Source organism: Cryptomeria japonica, unplaced genomic scaffold (genome assembly GCF_030272615.1).
Source record: "Cryptomeria japonica unplaced genomic scaffold, Sugi_1.0 HiC_scaffold_533, whole genome shotgun sequence".
NCBI classification, from domain to species: Eukaryota; Viridiplantae; Streptophyta; class Pinopsida; order Cupressales; family Cupressaceae; genus Cryptomeria; species Cryptomeria japonica.
In genome coordinates, this window is record NW_026729346.1 from 11,612 (window position 1) to 26,428 (window position 14,817).

The window sequence follows — 14,817 nt, forward strand, 5'->3', positions numbered from 1 at the left end:
GTTATGAGCTTGTCGCAGTGTGTACTTAGCAAACCGCGACCCACGTGCGAATCCACCCCGGCCACCCACCCCCGTCGAGGTGCACACCCTCCCTCGCGAAGTGCGCCCCGTTCGCCAAGTGTGAGCCCTGCCCGGGTGCGCGCACCTTGCTAGGGCGTCGGGTGTGCACCCGGCCCGGCCTACGTGCGTGCACCTGTAGGGGGCGTCGTGTGCGTGCAGTGTCCCGTCTGCAACGCGGTGCCCACACACCACCTCGGGCGCAACGACCTGCGCTCACATGTGGGCCGAGTGCACCTTGGTGCATGTTCGGGGCGCCTCGGGTGCACGCTCGATCTTGCCCCGGTGCACCAAGGCGCTCGGTTTGCCCCGGGTGCGCACTTGGTGCAAGGTGGGCACCCAAAATAGGGATCAAGCACCAAAACACAAGTTTCGGGATGCAAAATGGGACCCAAGGACCACAAATGCGTTCCAAGACCCATGATGGGTCCACGAGAACAAAAATGTGTTCCGAGACTTAATAAACAAATATTGGGTTTTAGGAGAAGAAACATGCTCTGATGCCCAAAACGAGAATCGACCCCGAAAAGGCCACAGGCCAAAAGTGGGATGCGAGACAAAAAAAAATGGGACCCGAGGACCAAAATTGGGTTCCCAGGTCGAAGACAGGGCAACCGGACAAGAAACGACCTCTAAGGCTCGAAATGAGTCCCGACGACTAAAACTTGACAAGAAGCACCCATCAGGCACCCAACTCGACACCCATGGGATGCCGACCCACCCGGGCTTCCACCTAGCACACCTTGGCACCCACCCACCCTCGCACCCAACCTCGCACCCAACTTAGCACCTTTGAACCCACATTGGCACTCACCCTGACCCTGGCACCTTGGAACCCACATTGGCACTCACCTTGACCCTGGCACCCACCTTTGCACTCACCTTGGGACCCACCCTGGCTCCCACCTCGGCACCCACCCAGACACCCACCTTGGTTCCTTGGCACCCACCTTGGATCCTTGGCACCCACCCCGACACCCACCTTGGCACGCAACTTGGCTACTTGCCACCCACCTTGGCTCCTTGACGCCCACCCCGACAACCACCCCGTGACCTACCCTGGCTAGGGTTGGTGCACACCCACCCTGGTGCCCACCTTGGCACCCACCCTATGACCCACCTTGGCACGCACCTTAGTACCCACCCCGTTACCCACCCTAGGACCCACCCCGTGACCCACCTTGGCCAGGGTGGGTGCCTTGGTGCGCACAACTTGCCTGGGCTGCACACCAGGGCGGGCTCAAGATGGCACCCGCGTTCCGTTTTTTTCACTATCTTTCAAAACGGAAATTTTAAAATCTCATTTTTTTCTTTTTTTTGCCTTTTCTGGAAATTAGTGAAGGCAGCGCATCAAAGGTGCGCAATGCTGGTGCGAACCCGGGAGCGCTCCGATGTGTGCTCCAAGGTGCGGCGTGCACGAAGTCCGAGCCCGGTTTGCCCCGGGTGCGCACCTCGCGTGCACCTTCGCCGGGGTGAGCACCTTGGCTGGGTTGCGCGCCCTGGTGCGTACCAAGGAGCGCTCTGAAGTGTGCTCCAAGGTGCGGCGTGCACGAAGTCGGAGCCCGGTTTGCCCCGGGTGTGCACCTCGGGTGCGCACCTCGCGTGCACCTTCGCTGCGGTGGGCACCTTGGCTGGGTTGCGCGCCTTGGTGGGCACCATGCAGTGCACGAAGTCGGAGCCCGGTTTGCCCCGGGCGCGCACCTCCGCCAGGGTGGGCACCTTGGTGCGCACAACTTGCCTGGGCTGCGCATCAGGAAGGGCTCAAGATGGCACCCGCGTTCCGTTTTTTTCACTATCTTTCAGAACGGAAATTTTAAAATATCGTTTTTTTTTGCCTTTTCTGGAAATTAGTGAAGGCAGCGCATCAAAGGTGCGCAACGCTGGTGCGAACCTGGGAGCGCTCCGATGTGTGCTCCAAGGTGCGGCGTGCACGAAGTCGGAGCCCGGTTTGCCTCGGGTGCGCCCTGGTGGGCACCATGGTGCGCACCAAGGAGCGCTCCGAAGTGTGCTCCAAGGTGCGGCCTGCACGAAGTCGGAGCCCGGTTTGCCCCGGGTGTGCACCTCGGGTGGGCACCTTGGTGCGCATGCCTTGCCTGGGCTGCGCACCAGGGCGGGCTCAAGATGGCACCCGCGTTCCTTTTTTTTCACTATCTTTCAAAACGGAAATTTTAAAATCTCATTTTTTTTTGCCTTTTTCTGGAAATTAGTGAAGGCAGCGCATCAAAGGTGCGCACCTCGCTGCCCACCACGGTGCGCAACGCCGGTGGGCACCCGGGAGTGCTTCGAAGTGTGCTCCAAGGTGCTGCGTGCACGTTGTCGGAGCCCGGTTTGCCCCGGGTGCGCACCTCGCGTGCACCTTCGTCGGGGTGGGCACCTTGGCTTGGTTTGCCCCGGCTGCGCTCCGAAGCGGGGTTATTGGAGCGCCGCCTCTTTTTTTGTCGGAGCGTTTGGTGGGGTTTCTCGCATTGGCTCTTCCGAGGCCCGGTTGCCACCCTGGCGCGCACGAAGTCGGAAGTAGGGTTAATTGCCCGGGTGCGCACCTTTGCCAGGGTGGCACCTTACCTGGGCTGCGCACCAGGGCGGGCTCAAGATGGCACGCGCGTTCCGTTTTTTTCACTATCTTTCAAAACGGAAATTTTAAAATCTCCTTTTTTTTTTGCCTTTTCTGGAAATTAGTGAAGGCAGCGCATCAAAGGTGCGCACCTCGCTGCCCACCTTGGTGTGCTCTGAGGTGCGCACCCGGGAGCGCTACGAAGTGTGCTCCAAGGTGCGGCGTGCACGTTGTCGGAGCCCGGTTTGCCCCGGGTGCGCACCTCGCCTGCACCTTGGCCGGGGTGGGCACCTTGGCTGGGTTTGCCCAGGGTGCGCTCCGAAGCGGGGTTACTGGAGCGCCCCCTCTTTTTTTGTCAGAGAGTTTGGTGGGGTTTCTCGCATTGGCTCTTCCCAGGCCCGGTTGTTGGGTGCGCTCCCACCCTGGCGCGCGCGAAGTTGGAAGTTGGGTTAATTGCCCGGGCGCGCACCTTCGCCAGGGTGGGCACCTTGGTGCGCAAACCTTGGCTGGGCTGCGCACCAGGGCGGGCTCAAGATGGCACCAGCATTCCCTTTTTCTCACTATCTTTCAAAACGGAAATTTTAAAATCTCGTTTTTTTTTTGCCTTTTATGGAAATTAGTGAAGGCATCGCATCAAAGGTGCGCACCTCGCTGCCCACCTTGGTGTGCTCCGAGGTGCCCACCACGGTGCGCAACGCCGGTGCGAACCCGGGAGCGCCCCGATGTGTGCTCCAAGGTGCGGCGTGCACGAAGTCGGACCCCGGTTTGCCCCGGGTGCGCACCTCGCGTGCACCTTGGTGCGCACACCTTGGCTGGGTTGCGCGGCCTGGTGGGCACCATGGTGCGCACCAAGGAGCGCTCCGAAGTGTGCTCCAAGGTGCGGCGTGCACGAAGTCGGAGCCCGGTTTGCCCCGGGTGCGCACCTTCGCCGCGGTGGGCACCATGGCGTGCACGAAGTCGGAGCCCGGTTTGCCCCGGGTGCGCACCTCGCGTGCACCTTCGCCGGGGTGGGCACCTCGGCTGGGTTGCGCGCCCTGGTGCGCACCAAGGAGCGCTCTGAAGTGTGCTCCAAGGTGCGGCGTGCACGAAGTCGGAGCCCGGTTTGCCCCGGGTGTGCACCTCGGGTGCGCACCTCGCGTGCACCTTCGCTGCGGTGGGCACCTTGGCTGGGTTGCGCGCCTTGGTGGGCACCATGCAGTGCACGAAGTCGGAGCCCGGATTGCCCCGGGCGCGCACCTCCGCCAGGGTGGGCACCTTGGTGCGCACAACTTGCCTGGGCTGCGCACCAGGAAGGGCTCAAGATGGCACCCGCGTTCCGTTTTTTTCACTATCTTTCAGAACGGAAATTTTAAAATCTCGTTTTTTTTTGCCTTTTCTTGAAATTAGTGAAGGCAGCGCATCAAAGGTGCGCAACGCTGGTGCGAACCTGGGAGCGCTCCGATGTGTGCTCCAAGGTGCGGCGTGCACGAAGTCGGACCCCGGTTTGCCCCGGGTGCGCACCTCGCGTGCACCTTGGTGCGCACACCTTGGCTGGGTTGCGCGCCCTGGTGGGCACCATGGTGCGCACCAAGGAGCGCTCCGAAGTGTGCTCCAAGGTGCGGCGTGCACGAAGTCGGAGCCCGGTTTGCCCCGGGTGCGCACCTCGCGTGCACCTTCGCCGCGGTGGGCACCATGGCGTGCACGAAGTCGGAGCCCGGTTTGCCCCGGGTGCGCACCTCGCGTGCACCTTCGCCGGGGTGGGCACCTTGGTGTGCAGACCTTGGCTGGGTTGCGCGCCCTGGTGGGCACCATGGTGCGCACCAAGGAGCGCTCCGAAGTGTGCTCCAAGGTGCGGCCTGCACGAAGTCGGAGCCCGGTTTGCCCCGGGTGTGCACCTCGGGTGGGCACCTTGGTGCGCATGCCTTGCCTGGGCTGCGCACCAGGGCGGGCTCAAGATGGCACCCGCGTTCCTTTTTTTTCACTATCTTTCAAAACGGAAATTTTAAAATCTCATTTTTTTTTGCCTTTTTCTGGAAATTAGTGAAGGCAGCGCATCAAAGGTGCGCACCTCGCTGCCCACCACGGTGCGCAACGCCGGTGGGCACCCGGGAGTGCTTCGAAGTGTGCTCCAAGGTGCTGCGTGCACGTTGTCGGAGCCCGGTTTGCCCCGGGTGCGCACCTCGCGTGCACCTTCGTCGGGGTGGGCACCTTGGCTGGGTTTGCCCCGGCTGCGCTCCGAAGCGGGGTTATTGGAGCGCCGCCTCTTTTTTTGTCGGAGCGTTTGGTGGGGTTTCTCGCATTGGCTCTTCCGAGGCCCGGTTGCCACCCTGGCGCGCACGAAGTCGGAAGTAGGGTTAATTGCCCGGGTGCGCACCTTTGCCAGGGTGGGCACCTTACCTGGGCTGCGCACCAGGGCGGGCTCAAGATGGCACGCGCGTTCCGTTTTTTTCACTATCTTTCAAAACGGAAATTTTAAAATCTCCTTTTTTTTTTGCCTTTTCTGGAAATTAGTGAAGGCAGCGCATCAAAGGTGCGCACCTCGCTGCCCACCTTGGTGTGCTCTGAGGTGCGCACCCGGGAGCGCTACGAAGTGTGCTCCAAGGTGCGGCGTGCACGTTGTCGGAGCCCGGTTTGCCCCGGGTGCGCACCTCGCCTGCACCTTGGCCGGGGTGGGCACCTTGGCTGGGTTTGCCCAGGGTGCGCTCCGAAGCGGGGTTACTGGAGCGCCCCCTCTTTTTTTGTCAGAGCGTTTGGTGGGGTTTCTCGCATTGGCTCTTCCCAGGCCCGGTTGTTGGGTGCGCTCCCACCCTGGCGCGCGCGAAGTTGGAAGTTGGATTAATTGCCCGGGCGCGCACCTTCGCCAGGGTGGGCACCTTGGTGCGCACACCTTGGCTGGGCTGCGCACCAGGGCGGGCTCAAGATGGCACCAGCATTCCCTTTTTCTCACTATCTTTCAAAACGGAAATTTTAAAATCTCGTTTTTTTTTTGCCTTTTATGGAAATTAGTGAAGGCATCGCATCAAAGGTGCGCACCTCGCTGCCCACCTTGGTGTGCTCCGAGGTGCCCACCACGGTGCGCAACGCCGGTGCGAACCCGGGAGCGCCCCGATGTGTGCTCCAAGGTGCGGCGTGCACGAAGTCGGACCCCGGTTTGCCCCGGGTGCGCACCTCGCGTGCACCTTGGTGCGCACACCTTGGCTGGGTTGCGCGGCCTGGTGGGCACCATGGTGCGCACCAAGGAGCGCTCCGAAGTGTGCTCCAAGGTGCGGCGTGCACGAAGTCGGAGCCCGGTTTGCCCCGGGTACGCACCTCGCGTGCACCTTCGCCGGGGTGGGCACCTCGGCTGGGTTGCGCGCCCTGGTGCGCACCAAGGAGCGCTCCGAAGTGTGCTCCAAGGTGCGGCGTGCACGAAGTCGGAGCCCGGTTTGCCCCGGGTGCGCACCTTCGCCGCGGTGCGCACCATGGCGTGCACGAAGTCGGAGCCCGGTTTGCCCCGGGTGCGCACCTCGCGTGCACCTTCGGCGGGGTTGCGCGCCCTGGTGGGCACCATGGTGCGCACCAAGGAGCGCTCCGAAGTGTGCTCCAAGGTGCGGCGTGCACGAAGTCGGAGCCCGGTTTGCCCCGGGTGCGCACCTCGCGTGCACCTTCGGCGGGGTTGCGCGCCCTGGTGGGCACCATGGTGCGCACCAAGGAGCGCTCCGAAGTGTGCTCCAAGGTGCGGCGTGCACGAAGTCGGAGCCCGGTTTGCCCCGGGTGCGCACCTCGCGTGCACCTTCGCCGCGGTGGGCACCATGGCGTGCACGAAGTCGGAGCCCGGTTTGCCCCGGGTGCGCACCTCGCGTGCACCTTCGCCGGGGTGGGCACCTCGGCTGGGTTGCGCGCCCTGGTGCGCACCAAGGAGCGCTCCGAAGTGTGCTCCAAGGTGCGGCGTGCACGAAGTCGGAGCCCGGTTTGCCCCGGGTGCGCACCTCGCGTGCACCTTCGCCAGGGTGGGCACCTCGGTGCGCACACCTTCTCAATGTTTTCTTGCCTTTTCTGGAAATTGGTGAAGGCAGCGCATCAAAGGTGCGCACCTCGGTGTGCTCCGAGGTGCGAACCCGAGAGCGCTCCGAGGTGCCCACGAAGTCGAAAGTCGGGTTAATTGCATTGTTTTCCCCGGGTGCGCTCCGAGGTGCGCAACATCGGCGCGCACCAAGGAGGGCTCCGAAGTGTGCTCCAAGGTGCGCACGATGGCGTGCACCTCTGGTGCGCACGATTCGGAGCTCGGTTTGACCGGGGTGCGCACACCTTGGCTGGGTTGCGCACCTTTTGTGCGCTCCAAGGTGCGCACGAAGTCGGAGCTCGGTTTGCCCCGGGTGCGCACCTTCGCCAGGGTGCGCACCTTGATGCGCACGCCTTGGCTGGGCTGCGCACCTTGGTGGGCGCCATGGTGCGCACCTTTCGTGCGCTCCAAGGTGCGCACGAAGTCGGAGCTCGGTTTGCCCCGGGTGCGCACCTTGGTGGGCGCCATGGTGCACTCCGAGGTGCCCAAGATTGGTGCGCACCAAGGAGCGCTCCGAAGTGCGCTCCAAGGTGCGCGCGAAGTCGAAAGTTGGGTTAATTGTCCGGTTTGCCTCGGGTGCGCACCTTGCGTGCACCTTCGCCAGGGTGGGCGCCTTGGTGCGCACACCTTGGCTGGGCTGCGCACACCTTGGCACCCGCGTTTCCTTCATTTTAAATTTTTTTTTTTTACAATCTCTCAAGTGGGAAATTCTATAATCTCAACTTTTTTTGCCTTTTCAGGAAACTTTTGAATGGAGCGCATCATTGGTGCGCTCCGAAGTGTGCTCCAAAGCTCTCTCCAGCTGCGTGCACCTGCCCCGGCCGCGCACCCGGCCCCGCCCAGCTTCGCTCACCTGTCCCGGGCGTCTGGTGCGGAACCTTAGAGTAAGAAACATCACCGTGCACCTTGGCCAACGTGCGCGACTCGACCGAGCGCGCACTGGCCGAGGTGCACACCGATTTCACCTGGGTGCGCGCGCAGCACCTCGGGCGCACCGGGGTGCGCGCACAACGCCCGGGTTGCACCGTGGCCTGTGTGCTCGGGGCGCCTCGGGTGCGCGCTCGGTGTCGCCCCCGCGCGCGCGGTAGTGCGGGCAGCGCACCCCGGCCCGGCCCGGCCCCGACGAGAACGCAAACGGGCAAAAGGTTTATTCAAATAGCATTGCGATGCCCGGCGAAAAACTAAAAAAGGGTGCAACACCGGGACTTCCCGGGAGGTCACCCATCCCAGTACTACTCCGGCCCAAGCGCGCTTAACTGCGGAGTTCTGATGGGATCCGGTGCACTAACGCTGGTATGATCGCACCCGTTATGAGCTTGTCGCAGTGTGTACTTAGCAAACCGCGACCCACGTGCGAATCCACCCCGGCCACCCACCCCCGTCGAGGTGCACACCCTCCCTCGCGAAGTGCGCCCCGTTCGCCAAGTGTGAGCCCTGCCCGGGTGCGCGCACCTTGCTAGGGCGTCGGGTGTGCACCCGGCCCGGCCTACGTGCGTGCACCTGTAGGGGGCGTCGTGTGCGTGCAGTGTCCCGTCTGCAACGCGGTGCCCACACACCACCTCGGGCGCAACGACCTGCGCTCACATGTGGGCCGAGTGCACCTTGGTGCATGTTCGGGGCGCCTCGGGTGCACGCTCGATCTTGCCCCGGTGCACCAAGGCGCTCGGTTTGCCCCGGGTGCGCACTTGGTGCAAGGTGGGCACCCAAAATAGGGATCAAGCACCAAAACACAAGTTTCGGGATGCAAAATGGGACCCAAGGACCACAAATGCGTTCCAAGACCCATGATGGGTCCACGAGAACAAAAATGTGTTCCGAGACTTAATAAACAAATATTGGGTTTTAGGAGAAGAAACATGCTCTGATGCCCAAAACGAGAATCGACCCCGAAAAGGCCACAGGCCAAAAGTGGGATGCGAGACAAAAAAAAATGGGACCCGAGGACCAAAATTGGGTTCCCAGGTCGAAGACAGGGCAACCGGACAAGAAACGACCTCTAAGGCTCGAAATGAGTCCCGACGACTAAAACTTGACAAGAAGCACCCATCAGGCACCCAACTCGACACCCATGGGATGCCGACCCACCCGGGCTTCCACCTAGCACACCTTGGCACCCACCCACCCTCGCACCCAACCTCGCACCCAACTTAGCACCTTTGAACCCACATTGGCACTCACCCTGACCCTGGCACCTTGGAACCCACATTGGCACTCACCTTGACCCTGGCACCCACCTTTGCACTCACCTTGGGACCCACCCTGGCTCCCACCTCGGCACCCACCCAGACACCCACCTTGGTTCCTTGGCACCCACCTTGGATCCTTGGCACCCACCCCGACACCCACCTTGGCACGCAACTTGGCTACTTGCCACCCACCTTGGCTCCTTGACGCCCACCCCGACAACCACCCCGTGACCTACCCTGGCTAGGGTTGGTGCACACCCACCCTGGTGCCCACCTTGGCACCCACCCTATGACCCACCTTGGCACGCACCTTAGTACCCACCCCGTTACCCACCCTAGGACCCACCCCGTGACCCACCTTGGCCAGGGTGGGTGCACCCACCCTGGTGCCCACCTTGGCACCCACCCATCCTAGCACCCAGCCTGTGACCGGGCTTGGAACCCAACCTTGCACCCGCACCCGTCTTGGCCAGTGTGGGTGCGCACCCATCCTGGCACCCACGTTGTGACACACCCTTTAACCCACGCACCCTAGCACCCACGTTGGCACCCACCTTGGAACCCAACCTAGCAACTTGGCACCCACCCCGTGACCCACCTTGGCATCCACCATAGCAGTCGCCGACTTGGCACCCACCTCGGCACCCACCTTGACACTTGTGGACCCACCTTGCCACTCACCCTAGCATCGACCCATCCTAGCACCCACCCTGGCACCTTTGCACCCTAGCACTCACCCATCCTAGCACCTAACCTGTGACCCACCTTGACACTCACCCTCGCACCCACCTTGGAACCCAACCTAGCACCCACCCACCCTGACACCAACCCTAGCACCTACCCACCCTTGCACCCACCCTGTGACCCATCTTGGCACCCACCCATCCTACCACTCAACCTATCACCCACCTTCTCACCCACCTTGGCATCCACCTTAGCACCCACCCACACTGGCACCTTGGCACCCACCTCGGGCAAGGTGGGTGCACACCCACCCTGGCACCCAATTTAGAACCCACCGAGCATGTTACCCACCTTGGCACCCACATTGCAGCCCACCCTAGTACCCACCCTATGACCCACATTGGCATCCACACCCTAGCACCCAGGCACCTCGACACCCGCCTTGACACCCACCCTAGCACTGAACCTGTGACCCACCTTGGAACTCACCCTAGAACCCACCCACCCTGTGAACCACCTTGGCATCCACCTTAGCACCCACCCACCTTGGCACCCACTCTAGCACTCACCCATCCTAACACCCAACTTGTTACCCACCTTGGCACCCGCCCTCGCGTCCACCTTGAAACCCACCCTAGCACCCACCCACGCAGGAGCCCACCTTGGCACCCAACCTAACACCCACGCATCCTGGCACCCAACTTGTGACCCACCTTGGAACCCACCCTAGTACCCACCTTTGAACCCACTATATCACCAACCCACCTTGGCACCCACCCTATGACCCTCTTTGGAATCCACCCTAGCACGCACCCACCCTGGCACCCACCATGGAGCGCACCCTAGCACCCACCCACCTCGGCACGCACCTCAACACCCACCTTGGTGTGCGCACTGCGCCAACCTCTCAAAGACCCTATGTGGTGCGCTCCAAAGTGTACACCTTTGGTGCGCTCCAAGGTGCGCACCTTTGGTGCACACCGAGGTGCACACCAAAGTGTGCACCGAGGTGAGCACCAAAGTGCACTCCAGGGTGCACACCAAGGCGTGCACCTTTGGTGCGGTCAATGCAAACGAATTCGGAAGTTGGGGTCGATGTCCTAATCGCTGCTGCAGACTACACGTATGAGAATCGGACAAATAGCTTTATATAGGGGAGGTGTTGCGTTTGATGGGTCGACTCCCCTGGTTGTGTGCACTGCACCAACTTCAAAGACCCTGTCTTGTTTAAGAAGTCAAAAGTTGGGGTGGATGTCCTAATCATTGCTGCAGTCTACGCATGTATGAGAATCAGACAAATAGCTTATATAGGGGAGGTGTTGCATTCGGTGGGTTGACTCCCCTGGTTGTGCGCACTGCGCCAACCTCAAAGACCCCGCATAGCAGAAGAAGTCGGAAGTCGGATTTTGGTGAGCACCAAGGCGTGCACCTTTGGTGCGGTCAACGCAGACGAATTCAGAAGTTGGGGTGGATGTCCTAATCGTTGTTGCAGGCTACACATGTATGAGAATCAGACAAATAGCTTATATAGGGGAGGTGTTGGGTTTGATGGGTCAACTCCCTTGGTTGTGCGCATTACGCCAACCTCAAAGACCTTGTTTTCGTTAAGAAGTCAAAAGTTGGGGTCAATGTCCTAATGGCTCCTGCAGGCTACACATGTATGAGAATCGGACAAATAGCTTATATAGGGGAGGTGTTGGGTTTGATGGGTCGACTCCCCTGGTTGTGCGCATTACGTCAACCTCAAAGACCTTGTTTTCGTTAAGAAGTCAAAAGTTGGGGTCGATGTCCTAATTGCTCCTGTAGACTACACATGTATGAGAATCAGACAAATAGCTTATATAGGGGAGGTGTTGGGTTTGATGGGTTGACTCCCCTAGTTGTTCGCATTACACCAACCTCAAAGACCTTGTTTTCGTTTAGAAGCCGAAAGTTGGGGTCGATGTCCTAATTGCTCCTGCAGGCTACGCATGTATGAGAATCAGACAAATAGCTTATATAGGGGAGGTGTTGGGTTTGATGGGTCGACTCCCATGGTTGTGCGCATTGCGCCAACCTCAAAGACCCTGCATTGCGGATGAAGTCGAAAGTCAGAGTTTGGTGTGCTACAAGGTGTGGTCGAAGGTGCTCACCTAGGTGTGCACCTTTGGAGCACAGGAAAAGTGCCCTCCAAAAGTGCGCACCTTTGGAGTGCACAAAAGTGCCCTCCAAAAGTGCGCACCTTTGGAGCGCAGAAAAGTGCCCTCCAAAAAGTGCCCTCCAAAAGTGCGCACCTTTGGAGCGCAGAAAAGTGCCCTCCAAAAAGTGCCCTCCAAAAGTGCGCACCTTTGGAGCGCAGAAAAGTGCCCTCCAAAAAGTGCCCTCCAAAAGTGCGCACCTTTGGAGCGCAGAAAAGTGCCCTCCAAAAAGTGCCCTCCAAAAGTGCGCACCTTTGGAGCGCAGAAAAGTGCCCTCCAAAAAGTGCCCTCCAAAAGTGCGCACCTTTGGAGCGCAGAAAAGTGCCCTCCAAAAAGTGCCCTCCAAAAGTGCGCACCTTTGGAGCGCAGAAAAGTGCCCTCCAAAAAGTGCCCTCCAAAAGTGCGCACCTTTGGAGCGCAGAAAAGTGCCCTCCAAAAAGTGCCCTCCAAAAGTGCGCACCTTTGGAGCGCAGAAAAGTGCCCTCCAAAAAGTGCCCTCCAAAAGTGCGCACCTTTGGAGCGCAGAAAAGTGCCCTCCAAAAAGTGCCCTCCAAAAGTGCGCACCTTTGGAGCGCAGAAAAGTGCCCTCCAAAAGTGCGCACTTTTGGTGCGCACCAAGGCGCTGGTTCGGTCGTTGCAGGCGAGTTCGGAAGTTGGGGTCGATGTCCTGAGCGGAGGTGCAAACTACACAGGTGTCGGAATCGGACAAATAGCTTATATAGGGGAGGTGTATGCTTCGATGGGTCGACTCCCCAGGTTGAGCGCACCGCGCCAACCTCAAAGACCCTACGGTATGGATGAAGTCGGAAGTTGGGTCCGATGACCGATTCGATTAGTAGGTATGCTCATGAGGTCGGAATTTGGGTCCGATGACCTGCCATGTGCAGGAAGGCGAATGTTGACACTGTGCGTTGCAAGGTGCACACCAAGGCGCTGGTGCGGTCTTTTTAGTCGAGTTCGGAAGTTGGGGTCGATGTCCTGATCGGAGGTGCAAGCTACACAGGTGTGGGAATCGGACAAATAGCTTATATAGGGGAGGTGTATGCTTCGTTGGGTCGACTCCCCGGGTTGAGCGCACCGCGCCAACCTCAAAGACCCTACGGTATGGATGAAGTCGGAAGTTGGGTCCGATGACCGATTCGATATGTAGGCATACTCGCGAGGTCGGAATTTGGGTCCGATGACCTGCCACGTGCAGGAAGGCGAATGTTGGCACTGTGCGTTGCAAGGTGCGCACCAAGGCGCTGGTTCGGTCGTTGGAGGCGAGTTCGGAAGTTGGGGTCGATGTCTTGATCGGAGGTGCAAACTACACAGGTGTGGGAATCGGACAAATAGCTTATATAGGGGAGGTGTATGCTTCGTTGGGTCGACTCCCCGGGTTGAGCGCACCGCGCCAACCTCAAAGACCCTACGGTATGGATGAAGTCGGAAGTTGGGTCCGATGACCGATTCGATATGTAGGCATACTCGCGAGGTCGGAATTTGGGTCCGATGACCTGCCATGTGCAGGAAGGCGAATGTTGGGACTGTGCGTCGCAAGGTGCGCACCAAGGCGCTGGTGCCGTCGTTGCAGTCGAGTTCGGAAGTTGGGGTCGATGTCCTGGTCAGAGGTGCAAACTACACAGGTGTGGGAATCGGACAAATAGCTTATATAGGGGAGGTGTATGCTTCGATGGGTCGACTCCCTGGGTTGAGCGCACCGCGCCAACCTCAAAGACCCTACAGTATGGATGAAGTCGGAAGTTGGGTCCGATGACCGATTCGATACGTAGGCATATTGGCGAGGTCTGAATTTGTGTCCGATGACCTGCCATGCGCAGGAAGGCGGAATTTGGGTCCGATGACCGAGTTGATGGCGTGCCATGCGCAGAAAGGCGGAATTTGGGTCCGATGACCGAGTTGATGTTGATGGCCCGCCATGCACAGGAAGGCGGAATTTGGGTCCGATGACCGATTTGAAGGCGTGCCATACGCAAAAAGGCGGAGTTTGGGTCCGATGACCGAGTTGATATTGATGGCCCGCCATGCGCAGGAAGGCGGAATTTGGGTCCGATGACCTGACATACGCATGGAGTCCGACTCGGGGGCCGATGTTCGATTCGATGACTTGCATTGTGGGTAAAGTCGGAAGTTGTGGTCTTTGACCCGATTCGATGACCAGACTTCGGCTGCTTGAGAATCGGACAAATAACTTATATAGGGGAGGTAGTGTTCTCGAGCATCCTCCCCCCGTGCCCGTTTATGTCGATTGATGCTGGTGCTCGACTGGTTGGAGCGCTCGGATGCAAAAATCTTGCACCAGGATTTATCGATTGTGATGGACACGGCAAGTCTCCTGATTGCTATGCAGGAGCTCATCGTGAATCTCTATGCGGCCTTGGTATGGACTCGACCTGCGGAATGGTTCGGCAATGGTAGTCGCTCCAACACGTCCTTGCAATGGCCACAGAGGTGATTCGACTAGAGCTCCAGTCTAGCTTTTGGGTTGCTTGGCGGACTGGTATAGCCGCGATCGAGTTCCGGCCATGAACGTTTTAGATAGCTCTTGGGCTTTCTGGGACGGAAGTCGGAAGTTTGGGCTGTTGTCCGATTTGATGACCATTCTTCGGATGTGTGAGAATCGGACAAATAACTTATATAGGGGACTGTGTTGTCTCACGCAGCCCCCTCCGTGCCCCTCTATCTCGACCGATGTTGGTGCTTGAAAGGGTTGGGATCGCTCGGATTTATAAACGTGCACCACCATTTGTCGAGTGTGAGGGACGCGGCAGGTCTCCTAAATGCTATGCGGGCGCTCTCTGAGAATCTCTATCCGGCCTCGACACAGACTAGTCTTGCTGAATGGTTTGGCACTGGTAGTCGATCCAACACGTCGTTGTTGTGGCCGCCTAGGCGATTCGATTCGAGCCCCCGTCTAGCTTTTGGGTTGCTTGGCGGATTTTGCCCTATCCGCAAGTGAGCTCGGTCCCTAAACGTTCGAGAAACCCGATTGCTATGCGCCGACTCTCTTTCTTGCGAGCCTCCATCTAGCTTTTGGGTCTCTACGGAACGGAAGTCGGAATCTGGGACCGTTGTTTGATTCGACGAGGCAGACTACGGTTGTGCGAGAATCGGACAAATAACTTATATAGGGGAGGTGTT

At 59.6% G+C, this 14,817-nt stretch overlaps 1 non-coding gene across 1 annotated transcript; it reads right to left on the reverse strand.

Annotated features, from left to right (window-relative positions):
* Positions 1-7,817: 7,817 nt before the first annotated feature.
* Positions 7,818-7,936, reverse strand: LOC131872196 (5S ribosomal RNA). Its single transcript, XR_009370373.1, has one exon. It is a non-coding gene; the product is annotated as a 5S ribosomal RNA (ribosomal RNA).
* Positions 7,937-14,817: the final 6,881 nt, after the last annotated feature.